Raw genomic sequence first — 14,168 nt, 5'->3', positions numbered from 1 at the left:
GGAAACAAAGATCTGGGCAAAGTTTTTAGCTTTATAAATACACAACACAAGACACTGCTCTTTAAAATGAAACCAGAATTTATTTGAGCTACTCTAATAATACATGAACTAATCTACCAGTCCACACACATACGCATGCACGCGCGCGCGCACACACACACACACACGGTTCTGAAGGTGGGAGTTACTGCGTTTGCATGAAGTCCCAAAATCTAGCACTTGCCACTACTTCTTAGATCGCAACCTGAGAAAATAACAAAAGTAGAGATTTTGCTTATCTTTACTGCTTAAAAGGCTTTAGCACCAGTTTTCAAGCTAGCAAAGAGATTTTGTTTTACTTGCATTTTGGTGAAAACTGACAGCAGGGGTTTCCTTTCCTGGCGGAGGGAATCCCGTCACTGGTTGGTTGTCGATCTGCCGTTTGGATGACATCTTTTTGGGAAAGCCCTCTTGGTGAATGGGCGTTGCTTGGTTGCGTAAGTGTGACACGCCCAGAGTTCTTCTCAGAGTCTGTTTGCAAGACTTGGAAGATTTCTGAGTCACGAAGCTCCAACGGAGTGGTTGAGAGTAAAGCCCTCTGCGGGACTGTTTTCTTAAACCCGCTCCCGCTGAATTTCTGACCAGGACCGCCCGCTCCCGCAACCTGCGTGTTCCACTCCCGCCCACGCCCATGTCCTGACATTTTATCCTACCCGTCAGATTTTCCTACCAGGGCTTACTGCGCATGCGCAAATCAATATTGCGTCCTTTTTCAACAACAATATTTAATGTATCTGCATTACTGTATGGGTAGGTTTAGGGTTGGGGTAGGTGTAGATATCGATAAAACACAATCTAATAGGTAGAAAAAATTATTTATTGTTGGTTTCCGGTAGCTTTATCCCTTCTAGCCACAACCGCGAATATAACACATAATTACTGTATTTGCATTACTGTAAGGGTAGGTTCAGGGTTTTGGTAGGTGTAGACATTAATAAATCATAATTTGACAGGTAGCATTTTTCATTGTCGAATTGTACTACCTACTGTGTTACGACCCTTCTTTGAGTGTTAAACGTCTAGAGATTAAGAAGGGGAACATTAGACCAGATCGGATCACTGTCAACATTACAGTCTGTATGTGTAAAAGAGTAACTAACGCCAGAGAGAATGAATCAAACAAACTTGGTTTTTTAAAGATTGTGACAATTATTTTCACCCAAAATAAACAATGTATATAAGATAAATAAATAAAAACTAGACACACCGGCAGCCTCAGCCTATTAAAGAACTGGGGAGAATGAAGGGAGCCTGGACCGTGCCAAAAGAAAGAAATTAACAAAAACCAGAAGAAATCTTACTAACCCATATTAATCTAATCCTAAACTAAGAAAAGAAAAAATATATAAAAAAAACAATCTTCAACGTCCAAGACGTCATAACTCAGCTACACTAACTAACCAAACAAAAACATACAGAAAGCGGCACAAGTCCCTAACCTAGGGTGTCTAGACAATGAAATAAACCTAAATGTGCACCATGTAAGTCACGTGACATAATTTACCTACCCCCTTCACCTCCAGTCCAGTTTTAACAAAACACTAAAAGCTTTCTAGGGCTTTCAAATAATAAAGGACAAAGGCTTCAGGACAGCACATAGGCAAGATGTTTTTACACGGCCGTCAAAGCACACTATATACTAAACCATACAAACTAAATCAAACAAAAACCAAAAAAGTACAAAAACAAAACACTCAACCAATGACCCAGCGTCACACATAGGGACGTAACAACTGTTTTAATGGGAGGTAGCACAAATCGACAGAACACCCGCAATGTTTGTGTCAACTCCCGCCCGCTCCCGCGGACTTTCTCTCAGAGCTTGTGAAAAATGTACACAAATACTGAGACTATATATTCGTTACAAGTTAGCATCCAGAATAACAGGCTTTAAACATGGTTGCATTTAAATAAGATGAAGTAGGCCTAATGCTAAACCAAAGCACCACACGTGAAAAAAACTTATTAAATAAATAAACACACAGACCTTAGAAAATATAGGTATGTCGCCTCAGGGCAGAGGTGTCAGATTTATGTCCGTTGTAAACAAACACTTTTGCACATTTATCGCAACTTACTAAGTTTAATTCTTTCCCATTTTTTTTTCAGTGACAATTGAGAATTGTTTCCAGATGTCTGACTTGCTTTGCTTTTGTCAAGTAAACAGCTGCTTTAATTTTCTTCTTAACTTTGTGTGTTCCATTTCTATTACACTCCAAATCCCACCTTTCCTGCGGGTCTCCCGCAAAATTTTCTGACCACCCACTCCTGCCTGCAGCAAAGGTAAAACTGCCCGCTCCCGCGAGATTTGCATTGGGTCCCACGGGAGCCCAAACCCAATGCAGCCCTCTAGTTGAGAGTTCTGGATGACAAGAACACTAGTCGCATGTTGGAGTAAGAATTTCAGTGGTGCAACACAATAATCGTCAATTTCAGGCCCTTTTTCAAAAGGATGTTGTCTTTAGACCTCCTATTGTAACTTTCTGGAAAAGCTGTGTTGATGGTTTGATATGGCATAAAATCTGGAAATTACCTCCTAAATATTTAATCACAAATAAAGTAAAATAAATTTCTTTCAAACTCATTTATAAATATTACCCCAGTAACTATTTCCTTGTAAACAGATTTAACTGTGATATTGATATGCTATGTACATTTTGTGGTCTACAGAAACATTTTTTCATTTATTTTGGAGTTGTCCTTACTCAGCCAATTTTTGGTCAGACTTCTGCTCATTTGTTAGAGATCATATCGTGCCCAGGTTTCAACTTTGTTTTGAAAATGTTTTTTGTTTTTTTCACTTACAACATGTCATTCCATAAAGAATATTATCTGATTAATTTATTACTTTTGCTGGCAAAGTTTAGTATACATAAATGTAAGTACGACAATTACAAACCATTGTTTCTCATTTTGAAATCAGAAGTTAAGCAATACCTACAATCTATTTACACTTTGATAAACAAGAAAGCTGTTAAGTGTATTAATATATGTAAACATTTCCATGTTTTTATGTAATTTTATTATTATTATTATTATTATTTAATTTTTTTCTATTTCATTGTAATTGTGTGTGTGTGTGTGTGTGTGTGTGTGTTCACCCCCTGGCTACTGTAAAATGTTGAATTTGAGTGATTCAATTAAAAAAAAAAAAAAAAAAAGCATTTCAGTGGTGCGAGCTAGAAGGGATAAGTATGGCGCTACTGGGCATGCGCACATCAACACAACGTAATTTTTGTTACACTGTACAACAATAATTACTATTTTTTTTTTCGTTCTTGTAAGGGGTAGGTTTAGTGTTGGGATAGGTGTAGATAAAACACAATCTAATAGGTAGAAAATGAATTTCAACCGTATGGCCGGTGTGGTGACAAATCGAGTTCCCCCTCGAAATTCGGCCCCATTAGGACCCAAAGCGATCCCATTGGCTCAAATTACTTTTAACAGGTACTCTCTTCAGTGCCTGATTACAATTCCTACAAAATTATGTTATGATAAATGCAGTTTAAACTACGTTACAATGATAATTAATGTATGTATTAGTTAGCTTATGTACTACCATAGCATACAGATACCTGATTAGCTACATAGCTTATTCTATACAGGAATTTGCGCTTATCCTACATGCATTCACAATAATTTTTTTTTTTAATTGTTAAATTAAGTGTTAAATGTTTTATTTTAAAAATAAAACTAATTAATGATTTTCATTTTTTTTCAATTAATAGGATATTATTACTTTTGTTTCTTAATTAGCAGTTAATCAAGTGTAAGAAATTACATTTAATTTGTTTCATTATGCACTATTTTGTTCTATTATGCACTATATAGTAAGCCATACGTTTTTACATTAATATCTTTATGTATTTATTTAGGCAATGGGATCACTCGGGGTCCTAAGCGGATTCGACTTCGAGGGGGGACTCGATTTCTCATGACACCGGTTCAAGCAACGAGTCCTTCTTCTTATATCTTTCCGGCAGTGTAGACGCTACTGGGCGTATTACTGCCCTCCACAGGTCAAAGTTTGAACTAAATTCTTATATACAGTCCTGAATTATGCAAGAACTGAAGAACTGCCTCAGAGATCAGTTTATGCTTGTCACTATGTCCAAACAAAGTAGTAACAGAAAACACTTCAACTCCAAGTTCTGCCAATTTATCAAAAAGTTCCTTTCTTTCAACATTATACTTCCTACATCCCAAGAAAACATGCCCTACTGTTTCCATATTCCCACATTCACATAATCTAGAAATATGCTTTCCTACAATATACAAAAAATAATTTAACCCACAGTGCCCCAACCTCAATCTACACAGTCCCTACGGGATGGACAAATACAAAAACATTTTTTCCCTAACTTTAGGTTGAGTAGAAAAATAATGTCTACCTTTGATTTCCTTTTCCCGTCCTCTCTGCCATTCTTTTATTAAGCCCTCTTTAACTCTTTCCCTCAGTTCCACCTTTCCCAAGGATACATGAATATCTATTTCTCTTTCTAAGCTCTCCTTCGCTATATAATCTGCCTGCTCATTCCGATCACCCCAGCATGCACAGGCACCCAACAGAAAGTGATATTGCAAGCAAACCCAAATCTAAAAAACACACTCAAGATTTAATTTACAATATCAGGTCGAACTTTAGATTTCCCTGCTCTTAACCCTAAAGCAGGCAACGTGTACCACGAGATACATACTCTTTAGTCTCGTAGGAGGCACAAGGAATAATTTTTCATCCAATACTGTTATTGTTGTCATAGCTGAGGTTGATTGGAGTATGAGGGTCACATCACTTTGTTCAAATTTTCTGTGCTCGTTTTGTCAGTTTGACCTAAATCCAACTTGCCTGCCCATGGGGCTAAACATTCAGAACATGTAGAAAGTAGGCATATATTAATCTTACTTTTTTCAGCAAAAAAATCAATACAACTAATGATGTTTTACTCTGGGTTCGGGCAATTCCCGAGCTCGGAGCCCTTCCCCGGACAACACGCCAAATACGCATTACTATACTCCAGCTAATTATATGTAAGTGTGAACTCGTGAATTATCGTAGTATTAATTGTGAACATTGTCTTGACATGTTGAAAAAGAAAATTAAGTCATATGTTGTTCTTGTTGTTTTTTTATCGCATTTGGAAATATACGTACCTCCTGAGACACGTTGCCTGCTTGGGGTATAATAAAGGATTATCCTCAGTATTGACAATGAATGGTGTCACAAGGTAAATTGTGCCCCCAGTTCCGATTATTACATTATTGTGAATTATGGGGTGGTATGGGCTGGTGGGTGTGTGAGGGGTGGGGTGGGGTGTTTTGTGGGGGTTTGGCTTTTCCCCTTGGTGGTTATGGGGGGTGGGAGGGGGTGTAGAAAATACACAGAATCGCATAAAATACAAGGGGGAGCCCCTTGATAAAAAATATCTTAGAGAAGTGGGGAGGGGGGTGGATGGGGGTTAAACATTGCATCAAGAAGAGTAGAGCCCCCTCAGTAGAATTCACATTCCCTTAGGGAAGAGCCTTATAGGGCTTTCTGGCCTCTAGGCCCCCTTGTACACAATCCCCTTTCTATTTATTTTGAGTTTAAAAATTGTGCAAATGTGAATATTTGCATGTAAAATGGATATTACATTTAGTTGACTACATCTTTGCATTTTTAACTAGATTTTTCTCTTGTAGGGTTTCACACAGCTAATTTTATGGTAGAACAGGGGTGTACAACCCTGATCCTAGAGGGCCACCATCCTACAGCGTTTAGCTCCAAACCTGATCAAACACATCTGAAAAATCTGACAAAAGTCTTAAGGATTACATAAAAAAAATTACATTTTGTTACATAAATTACATTATATAATTGTTTAGGGATGGCGCTAAACCGTGCAGGACCGTGGACCTCAAGGGTTAGAATTGCCCACCCCTGAGGATAAAGATGAGCCAGTTAAAAAATGTAAAAATACTATGTCTATGCCTTAATTTTAGGACACTTAGACATGTCATACATGCAGCATATTTTGAATATCCCATATATTTGTAATGTCTGTTTGATGCTTTACACAACAATGACTTCCAATTATCTTTTGGGAGTAACTTCTCAGCCAAATTTGATGTGTGATTAGTTTGCGATTAATTAGATTGTAGGGGAATTTACATTTAAGACCCAAGGACCAGGTGTGTTGAATGAAGACCAAGAGTCAGAGATGCAATCAATTGAAGAAAAATTTACTGAAGAAAATAGATTGCAGTTTCAGGCAGAATTCAGCTTCAATACTCACGATGGAGTTCGTAGGCCACTCTGCATACATGTTAGAAAAACCAGTAATTATACTCTAAACTTAGACAATCTTCACATATGGACGTAAGAACTTCAAGCATATCTTTTAGTGATTGTTTTGGTGACCAGTGATCAGAGGTCAGAAGCAATAGGTCTCTCAAAAAAGTATATCTGTTACCATGGACATCAGGGTGATGGCAAATGATAATTTCCTCATAGAGCTCTCTCTCTGCATCTAGCTGCAAAGATAGACATTCACACACATATGCAGAGAAAACTTATCTGTACTTCAAGGTTGCCAGGCTCTGCCCTGAATCTTATCAAATATAGTTAACTACACACACACACACACACACACACTGAGAGCAGCATCTTAGAGAGTAAAAAGGCAGACTAAAGCCATATTCAACTTATTTTCTAACATGCATAAATGTAACTTTGATTAATAATTATTCAAGAAATATTATAATTAATATTATTATGAAGGCCGTTGTAGATCTGCGATCCACTCCTTCAAGATGAATTAATCACCACATCATGTAATTAATTAGATTAAAAATTTTAATCGTTTACCAGCCCTAAAAAAGACAATCGTTCAGTGTTTTTTCATGTTATTGTTGTTGCGGTTACGTGACGTAGCGGAGTCTGACTAGGGGCGAAAGGTGGGGTGATGACATCATCATTTCACAAAATATACGGATTGGCTGTACACACGGCAACGCAAAGGCGCCGTTTTCAGATATATCCACTCTGGGACCCAGTTTCAAAAAACAGCGGTTTCACGCTCCCAAAACGCCGGATCCATCTGGATGAAATGCCGATACGATACAAAATTTTTACTTATACAGCTAAACGCGTCTCCGTGTGGACAGGGCCTTAGAAACAACAACAGAATGTCTTTAAAAGCCCTTGTTTTTGCAGAACTACTTCCTTCCACCATGGATTCAATACTAAATTTGGCAGTTTAACAGCTGAGCCCAAGCCTCCGTTATTAATTTGAAAATGTCACTTTAGAACTAGTAAGGAATGAAGGAATGTTGAGTTGCTTCATTAAAAGCTTATTGTATTACAGAGAGAGATTGACTGAGTGAATGTGATTACCTGCATCTGATCCAGCATTCATTCTTCAGTTCAATCTCATATTTAGAATAAAACATTCGTTTGAATGTCCAATGAGGAAAGCGACATCTTTGTCGTAAGTTACTATCCTTTCATCTGTTAAGGGTGATTTTCAGATGACAGCGCTGTCCATTGCACTTGTTGGCTGCGTACTGGTTGTAATGAAACATCTTCTGATGCTTTACTAGGGCACATCATCAGTGATGTTTCCCAAGGTCATCGGGTGTTTCAGGTCTCTCGAACATCAGACAGCTTCTCTCTGGCGAGCTGAAGTTGTTCAAGCCTCAGCTTGTTCCCTAGCAGCACTCTCTCTCACAGATCTGCTTTCTTGATCCAAATCCATCTTGAGGCTTTCAATGCTGCCTCTATGTGGTTACCGATGGCCCTCCTCTTCCTATCACCTGTAATGCTGAGTGCAGTAAAATCCCTACAGAGAGACTGTCCTGCAAAGCCTCTGCACCCTACCTCCACAGGTAAGCACCTTGCCTTCCGTCCTTGTGCATGGCAGACGCAGACAAGGCCGTCATATTTCTCTCTCTTCCGCTCATTGGCCTCCTCCATGTGATCTTCCCATGGCACTGTGAGCTCCAGCATGACAACATTCTTTGATGCCTCTGACACTAAAACGATGTCAGGTCTGAGGTTGATCTTGACAACATGTTGCCAGTCCTAAATTGTATAAAGAAGCCCTGCTGTTGATTCAGGTGTTGTCTTTGGTTTCTCTCCAGCTCTGGTGAAACTGATGGTTTGCTTTGAGGGTTTCAACCCCTTGAAGCTGGTAATGGCACTACTGATGCTTTCTGCGATTGGTCTTGAGCACTTGGTCATACTGCCAGTGGTACTGACCATCCCCCAGGGCCTTTGAGCAGCTGCATAGAATATGCTCCAGTGTCCCCTTTCTCTGGTGCAGGTTGGATGGGCTGGGAAGAACATCGTAGACAGCTTGTACCAAGAACCTAATACGGTGTGGTTCTGACCGCCACAGGTCTCCTTGAGACCTTCCTCTTCACAGCCTGCTCCCACCTGGTCCAGGCACCTTGCTGCCTCAGTCCCACAGCTCTGCTGGATCTTTTTTCTCCAATAACTGCTCTCACCTCGTTTTGGATTAGTTGCCTCCAGTCCTTACCTTGAGCCTTATCGTACCGGGGGTACAGTACCTAGCCCAGCTCTTCCTCTGGCCACTGCTCCCACCAAAATTCCATGGCGTAGCAGTGATTCTGCTTGCTCCACTGCCAACTCTGCTCTCTACTACTTCCTCCTGCTCCTAACTGCTATTTCTGCTCCAGAAACTTTTGGATCCTCCCTTACGCGCAGCACCTTGAACTCCTCTTCAAGTGATTTAATAGGGAGCCTTAATGTACAGGTACTTCCGTAGAGAGCAATGCTACTTAAATTCCTCGGCAGACCATCTGCTCACATTCGATGGCGTCTGGCACTTTGGAGAGGTGTTCTCTTCACGGATGAATCCCGGTTTTCACTGTACAGGGCAGATGGCAGACAGCGTGTATGGCGTCGTGTGGGTGAGCGGTTTGCTGATGTCAACGTTGCGGATCGAGTGGCCCATGGTGGCAGTGGGGTTATGGTATGAGCAAGCGTATGTTATGGACAACGAACACAGGTGCATTTTATTGATGGCATTTTGAATGCACAGAGATACCATGACGAGATCCTGAGGCCCATTGTTTTTTTTCTCAGTATTGCGAGATATAAACTCAAATAATGAATGTTTAATGAAGTTTCACAATTGTGAGTTATAAAGTCAGAATTGTGAGATAAAAAGTCGCAATTCTGACTTTTTTGGGGCGATTTAAAAAGTCGCAATAACCTTTTTTTTTTATTATTCAGTGGCAGAAACGGGCTTCCATACGCGAAATATCAAAGTTAGCGATAATGTCACTTTCTATATATAATTTATTTGCTGTTTGAATAACCGTGGAAAGGAAACGTTATATAATTAACAATTTCTAATGTTTTTATTTTTTTATTATTAAACTGTAATTATGTTCAATACAAATTCAGTCCCATTAAAAATATTTTATTAGCCTACATGACACCCATGTCTGCATGTTCTTGCCTAAAAAAAAATGGGTTTATGTTTAATACATTTGGCTGTTTTTAGCCTTACCCTGGAGTTGGTTCACCCTCTGCCTATGTTCTGATGCTTTACTAGGGCACATCATCAGTGATGTTTCCCATGGTCATTGGGTGTTTCAGGTCTCTTGAACATCAGACACGCTCTCTCGGGCGACCCAGCTGAGGTTGATCAAGCCTCAGCTTGTGCCCTAGTAGCACTCTCCCACAGATCTGCTCTCTTGATCCAAATCCATCTAAAGGCTTTCTCTGCTGCCTCTATGCTGTTACCGATGGCCCTCCTCTTCCTTTCACCTGTGATGCCAAGTATTTGTCTGTGATTTCTCTTGTGTGTCCTAAAAGCCGATGAGTAGGGGACATCTTAATCTTAGCACTCAGCATATCTGGTTAAAGTCACCGCTCGCCACTGCTAAATTCACTGAACAAAATTATAAACGCAACACTTTTGTTTTTGCCCCCATTTTTCATGAGCTGAACTCAAAGATCTAAGACTTTTTCTATGTACACAAAAGGCCTATTTCTCTCAAATATTGTTCACACATCTGTCTAAATCTGTGTTAGTGAGCATTTCTCCTTTGCCGAGATAATCCATCCACCTCACAGGTGTGGCATATCAGGATGCTGATTAGACAGCATGACTATTGCAAAGGTGTGCCTTAGGCTGGCCACAATAAAAGGCCAGTCTAAAATGTGCAGTTTTACTGTATTGGGGGAGTCCGGGGGGGAGGGTCCGAAAACCAGTCAGTATCTGGTGTGACCACCATTTGCCTCATGCAGTGCAACACATCTCCTTCGCATAGAGTTGATCAGGTTGTTGATTGTGGCCTGTGGAATGTTGGTCCACTCCTCTTCAATGGCTGTGCGAAGTTGCTGGATATTGGCAGGAACTGGAACACGCTGTCGTATACGCCGATCCAGAGCATCCCAAACATGCTCAATGGGTGACATGTCCGGTGAGTATGCTGGCCATGCAAGAAATGGGATGTTTTCAGCTTCCAGGAATTGTGTACAGATCCTTGCAACATGGGGCCGTGCATTATCATGCTTCAACACGAGGTGATGGTCGTGGATGAATGGCACAACAATGGGCCTCAGGATCTCGTCACGGTATCTCTGTGCATTCAAAATGCCATCAATAAAATGCACCTGTGTTCGTTGTCCATAACATACGCCTGCCCATACCATAACCCCACCGCCACCATGGGCCACTCGATCCACAACATTGACATCAGCAAACCGCTAACCCACATGACGCCATACACGCTGTCTGCCATCTGCCCTGTACAGTGAAAACCGGGATTCATCCGTGAAGAGAACACCTCTCCAAAGTGCCAGACGCCATCGAATGTGAGCATTTGCCCACTCAAATCGGTTACGACGACGAAATGCAGTCAGATCGAGACCCCGATGAGGACGACGAGCATGCAGATGAGCTTCCCTGAGACTATTTCTGACAGTTTGTGCAGAAATTCTTTGGTTATGCAAACCGATTGTTTGCTGTCCGGGTGGCTGGCCTCAGACGATCTTGGAGGTGAAGATGCTGGTTGTGGAGGTCCTGGGCTGGTGTGGTTACACGTGGTCTGCGGTTGTGAGGCCGGTTGGATGTACTGTCAAATTCTCTGAAACGCCTTTGGAGACGGCTTATGGTAGAGAAATGAACATTCAGTTCTCGGGCAACAGCTCTGGTGGACATTCCTGCAGTCAGCATGCCAATTGCCCTCTCCCTCAAAACTTGCAACATCTGTGGAATTGTGCTGTGTGATAAAACTGCACATTTTAGAGTGGCCTTTTATTGTGGCCAGCCTAAGGCACACCTGTGCAATAACGGGGTCTATATCTTATACTAAACCTCTGTTTCATTTAGTTAAATGTACGATACTTGCATTACCTTTGTTCATTGAACGAGTGTCCGGATGTAGTCTCGGGTGAAAGTTCTGATGGTTTGAAGGTTTGGTGATGTTGGAGTTCTTCAAGCTCTTCCGGGTTTGAAGGGTGATGAACTCCAAAAGATGTTATTCTGCCTCGGTGGTGATTGGGAGTTTCTTCCCAGGTAGAAAGTGGAAAAAAAGCTAAGAAAGAGATCTGCTGAGATCCAAGGATTGTTGGTTGAATAAACGCATGAATTAGTATTTCTGCATTTGACGTTGAGAGCATAGGTCGCAATTTAGATATGTTTTTGAGATGGAAAAACACAATTTTACAGATGCTAGAAACATGGCTTTCAAATGAAAGATTGCTATCAAACAGCACACCTAACACCTAACTGATGAAAAAGAATTGACAGAGCAGCCGTCAAGTGTTAGATAGTGTTCTAGGTTATTACATGTGGGGTTTTTAGGTCCGATAATTAACATCCCTGTTTTTTCAGAATTTAGAAGTAAGAAATTACTCGTCATCCAGTTTTTATATCGACTATGCATTCCGTTAGTTTCTCAATTTGGTGTGTTTCACTGGGCCGCGAAGAAATATAGAGCTGAGTATCATCAGCATAACAGTGAAAGCTAACACCATGTCTCCTGATAATATCTCCCAAGGGTAACATGTAAAGCGTGAAAAGTAACGGCCCTAGTACTGAGCCTTGAGGTACTCCATACTGCACTTGTGATTGACATGATACCTCTTCATTCACTGCTACGAACTCATCGCCTTGGAATTATAAGGTTCTATCTGCATTCTGAGTGGTTTTGAGATATTGAGCTTCAAAGTTTTTGCATTCCATATAGCAAAAATTATATGGGGAACAAGTCTCTTTCCTACATGAAAATGACAGAGACCCTAAATGTATTCTAAATGTACAATATCAAAATCCTCTCAAATTTTTAAATGGGGATTTTTAGAACAGGTCAAATGCAGATAGAACCTTCTAATTCTAAAAAGTCATTTTCCGCTTGGAATTATAAGGTTCTATCTTGCAAAACATTAATTGAAGCAGCAATTTTCAAGAAATACAAAAGTTTTTTTATAATTTGTTTTAAAACATAAAACTAGTGTTTAAATTTATACGTAAATTTAATGCTTTATCACATTTATTCCATATTTTAGGACAAATAATTTTTTCTTAGTTAAGTTAGGCACAAAGGGCAATACTAAATATTTTTTTCAGTGCTAATGTTAATTTTAGCTAGGATTATAGTAGGTAATTAAACACATTGAGGGAACAGTTAAGGCAGCTAACGTTACTCTAATCCATCTGACCAGGACTTTATTCCACAAAAAGCGGGAAAATGGCATTCTCTTTAAATCAGTATGGCCGAGATAACATGCTGACGTTTATTGTTGTAATTAAGACCCCATAATTTAAATTGTTGACACTTTGATATTTAAGGCTTAATGTTGTAAAATTTAAGACATTTTAAGACTTTAAACTGCATGAATATTTCGCCAATCATTACATATTCGGGTCTTTAGCGACCCAGACTTATAGCATGGATGGATCTCTAATTGCTGCAATAGCAAACTCTCCTGATATTTTAAGAACATAAAATAAAATAAAAAAAGAATAAAATAAGCATACTTTCTTACTTTTTGAAACTTAGAAGGGTTTGATTTGAGCAGATGATTTTTACCATCACTGCCATGGTCAGAGTGTATTTCCCCAGTATACATTCAGCATCTGGCTCATATTCACGATCTCAATATATTATCAAAACTATCGTTTTCAGCCTCTTCAAAAACAACATGTGGTGATCGCTATTCACCACATCCACCATCAAACGACAGTGACACTTATATTTCATTATGTGCAGTAATTGCTCTGCAGTAAAGCCATTCAAGCCAGTTTGCAGATGATTATTTGTTTTATGCATGCGCTAATTATGAGTGAAAAATCACATCATCATTATGTTTTAAACAGTGCCACTTTGTGGAATAAAGGTGAAATGCACTTATTGATTATGCAGACACGTAATTATTGTTGTTTAATGTTTAATCTTCCCTGGTGTTACGGAGCAGTCAGGTGACATGACAAAGAACGTTGATCCTGATTGGTCCGCTTTTGTGCATTAGAAGTGCTGATTGGCGGATTCACAGATAGAACCTTATAGAACCAAGTTAGAGTTCGACTTTGTAGATAGAACCTTTTTGTTTTCTAAATAAAAAGTCCTAAAATGTACAACACTTTAAAAAAAAAACCCATCACATAATGTAAGTAAGTTGTCACAGAATAAGAATATGTGAATAACTCAATTTTGACAAAAATGTCCGATAGACCCTTATAATTCCAAGGCGACGAACTGATGGCGGTCAGATAAGTACGATTTGAACCATGCTAAGGCACTTCCACTAATGCCAACAAAGTTTTCTAGTCTATTCAAAAGAATGTTGTGGTCGATAGTGTCGAACGCAGCGCTAAGATCCAGTAGAACTAATAAAGAGATACAACCACGATCAGATGATAGAAGCAGGTCATTTGTAACTCTAATGAGAGCAGTCTCAGTACTATGGTACGGTCTAAATCCTGACTGGAGATACCATTTTTCTCTAAGAAGGAATATAATTGTGAGGATACTACCTTTTCTAGTATCTTTGACAGAAAAGGGAGATTTGAGATCGGTCTGTAATTAACTAGATCTTTGGGGTCAAGTTGTGGTTCAAGTTGTGGTCTATGATGATGGGAGGGGCTCCCTGGTCACCAGCCTCTTCCAGGTCC

The sequence above is a fragment of the Onychostoma macrolepis genome, chromosome 03 (assembly GCF_012432095.1).
Source record: "Onychostoma macrolepis isolate SWU-2019 chromosome 03, ASM1243209v1, whole genome shotgun sequence".
Taxonomy (NCBI): domain Eukaryota; kingdom Metazoa; phylum Chordata; class Actinopteri; order Cypriniformes; family Cyprinidae; genus Onychostoma; species Onychostoma macrolepis.
This window is presented reverse-complemented; position numbering follows the sequence as displayed.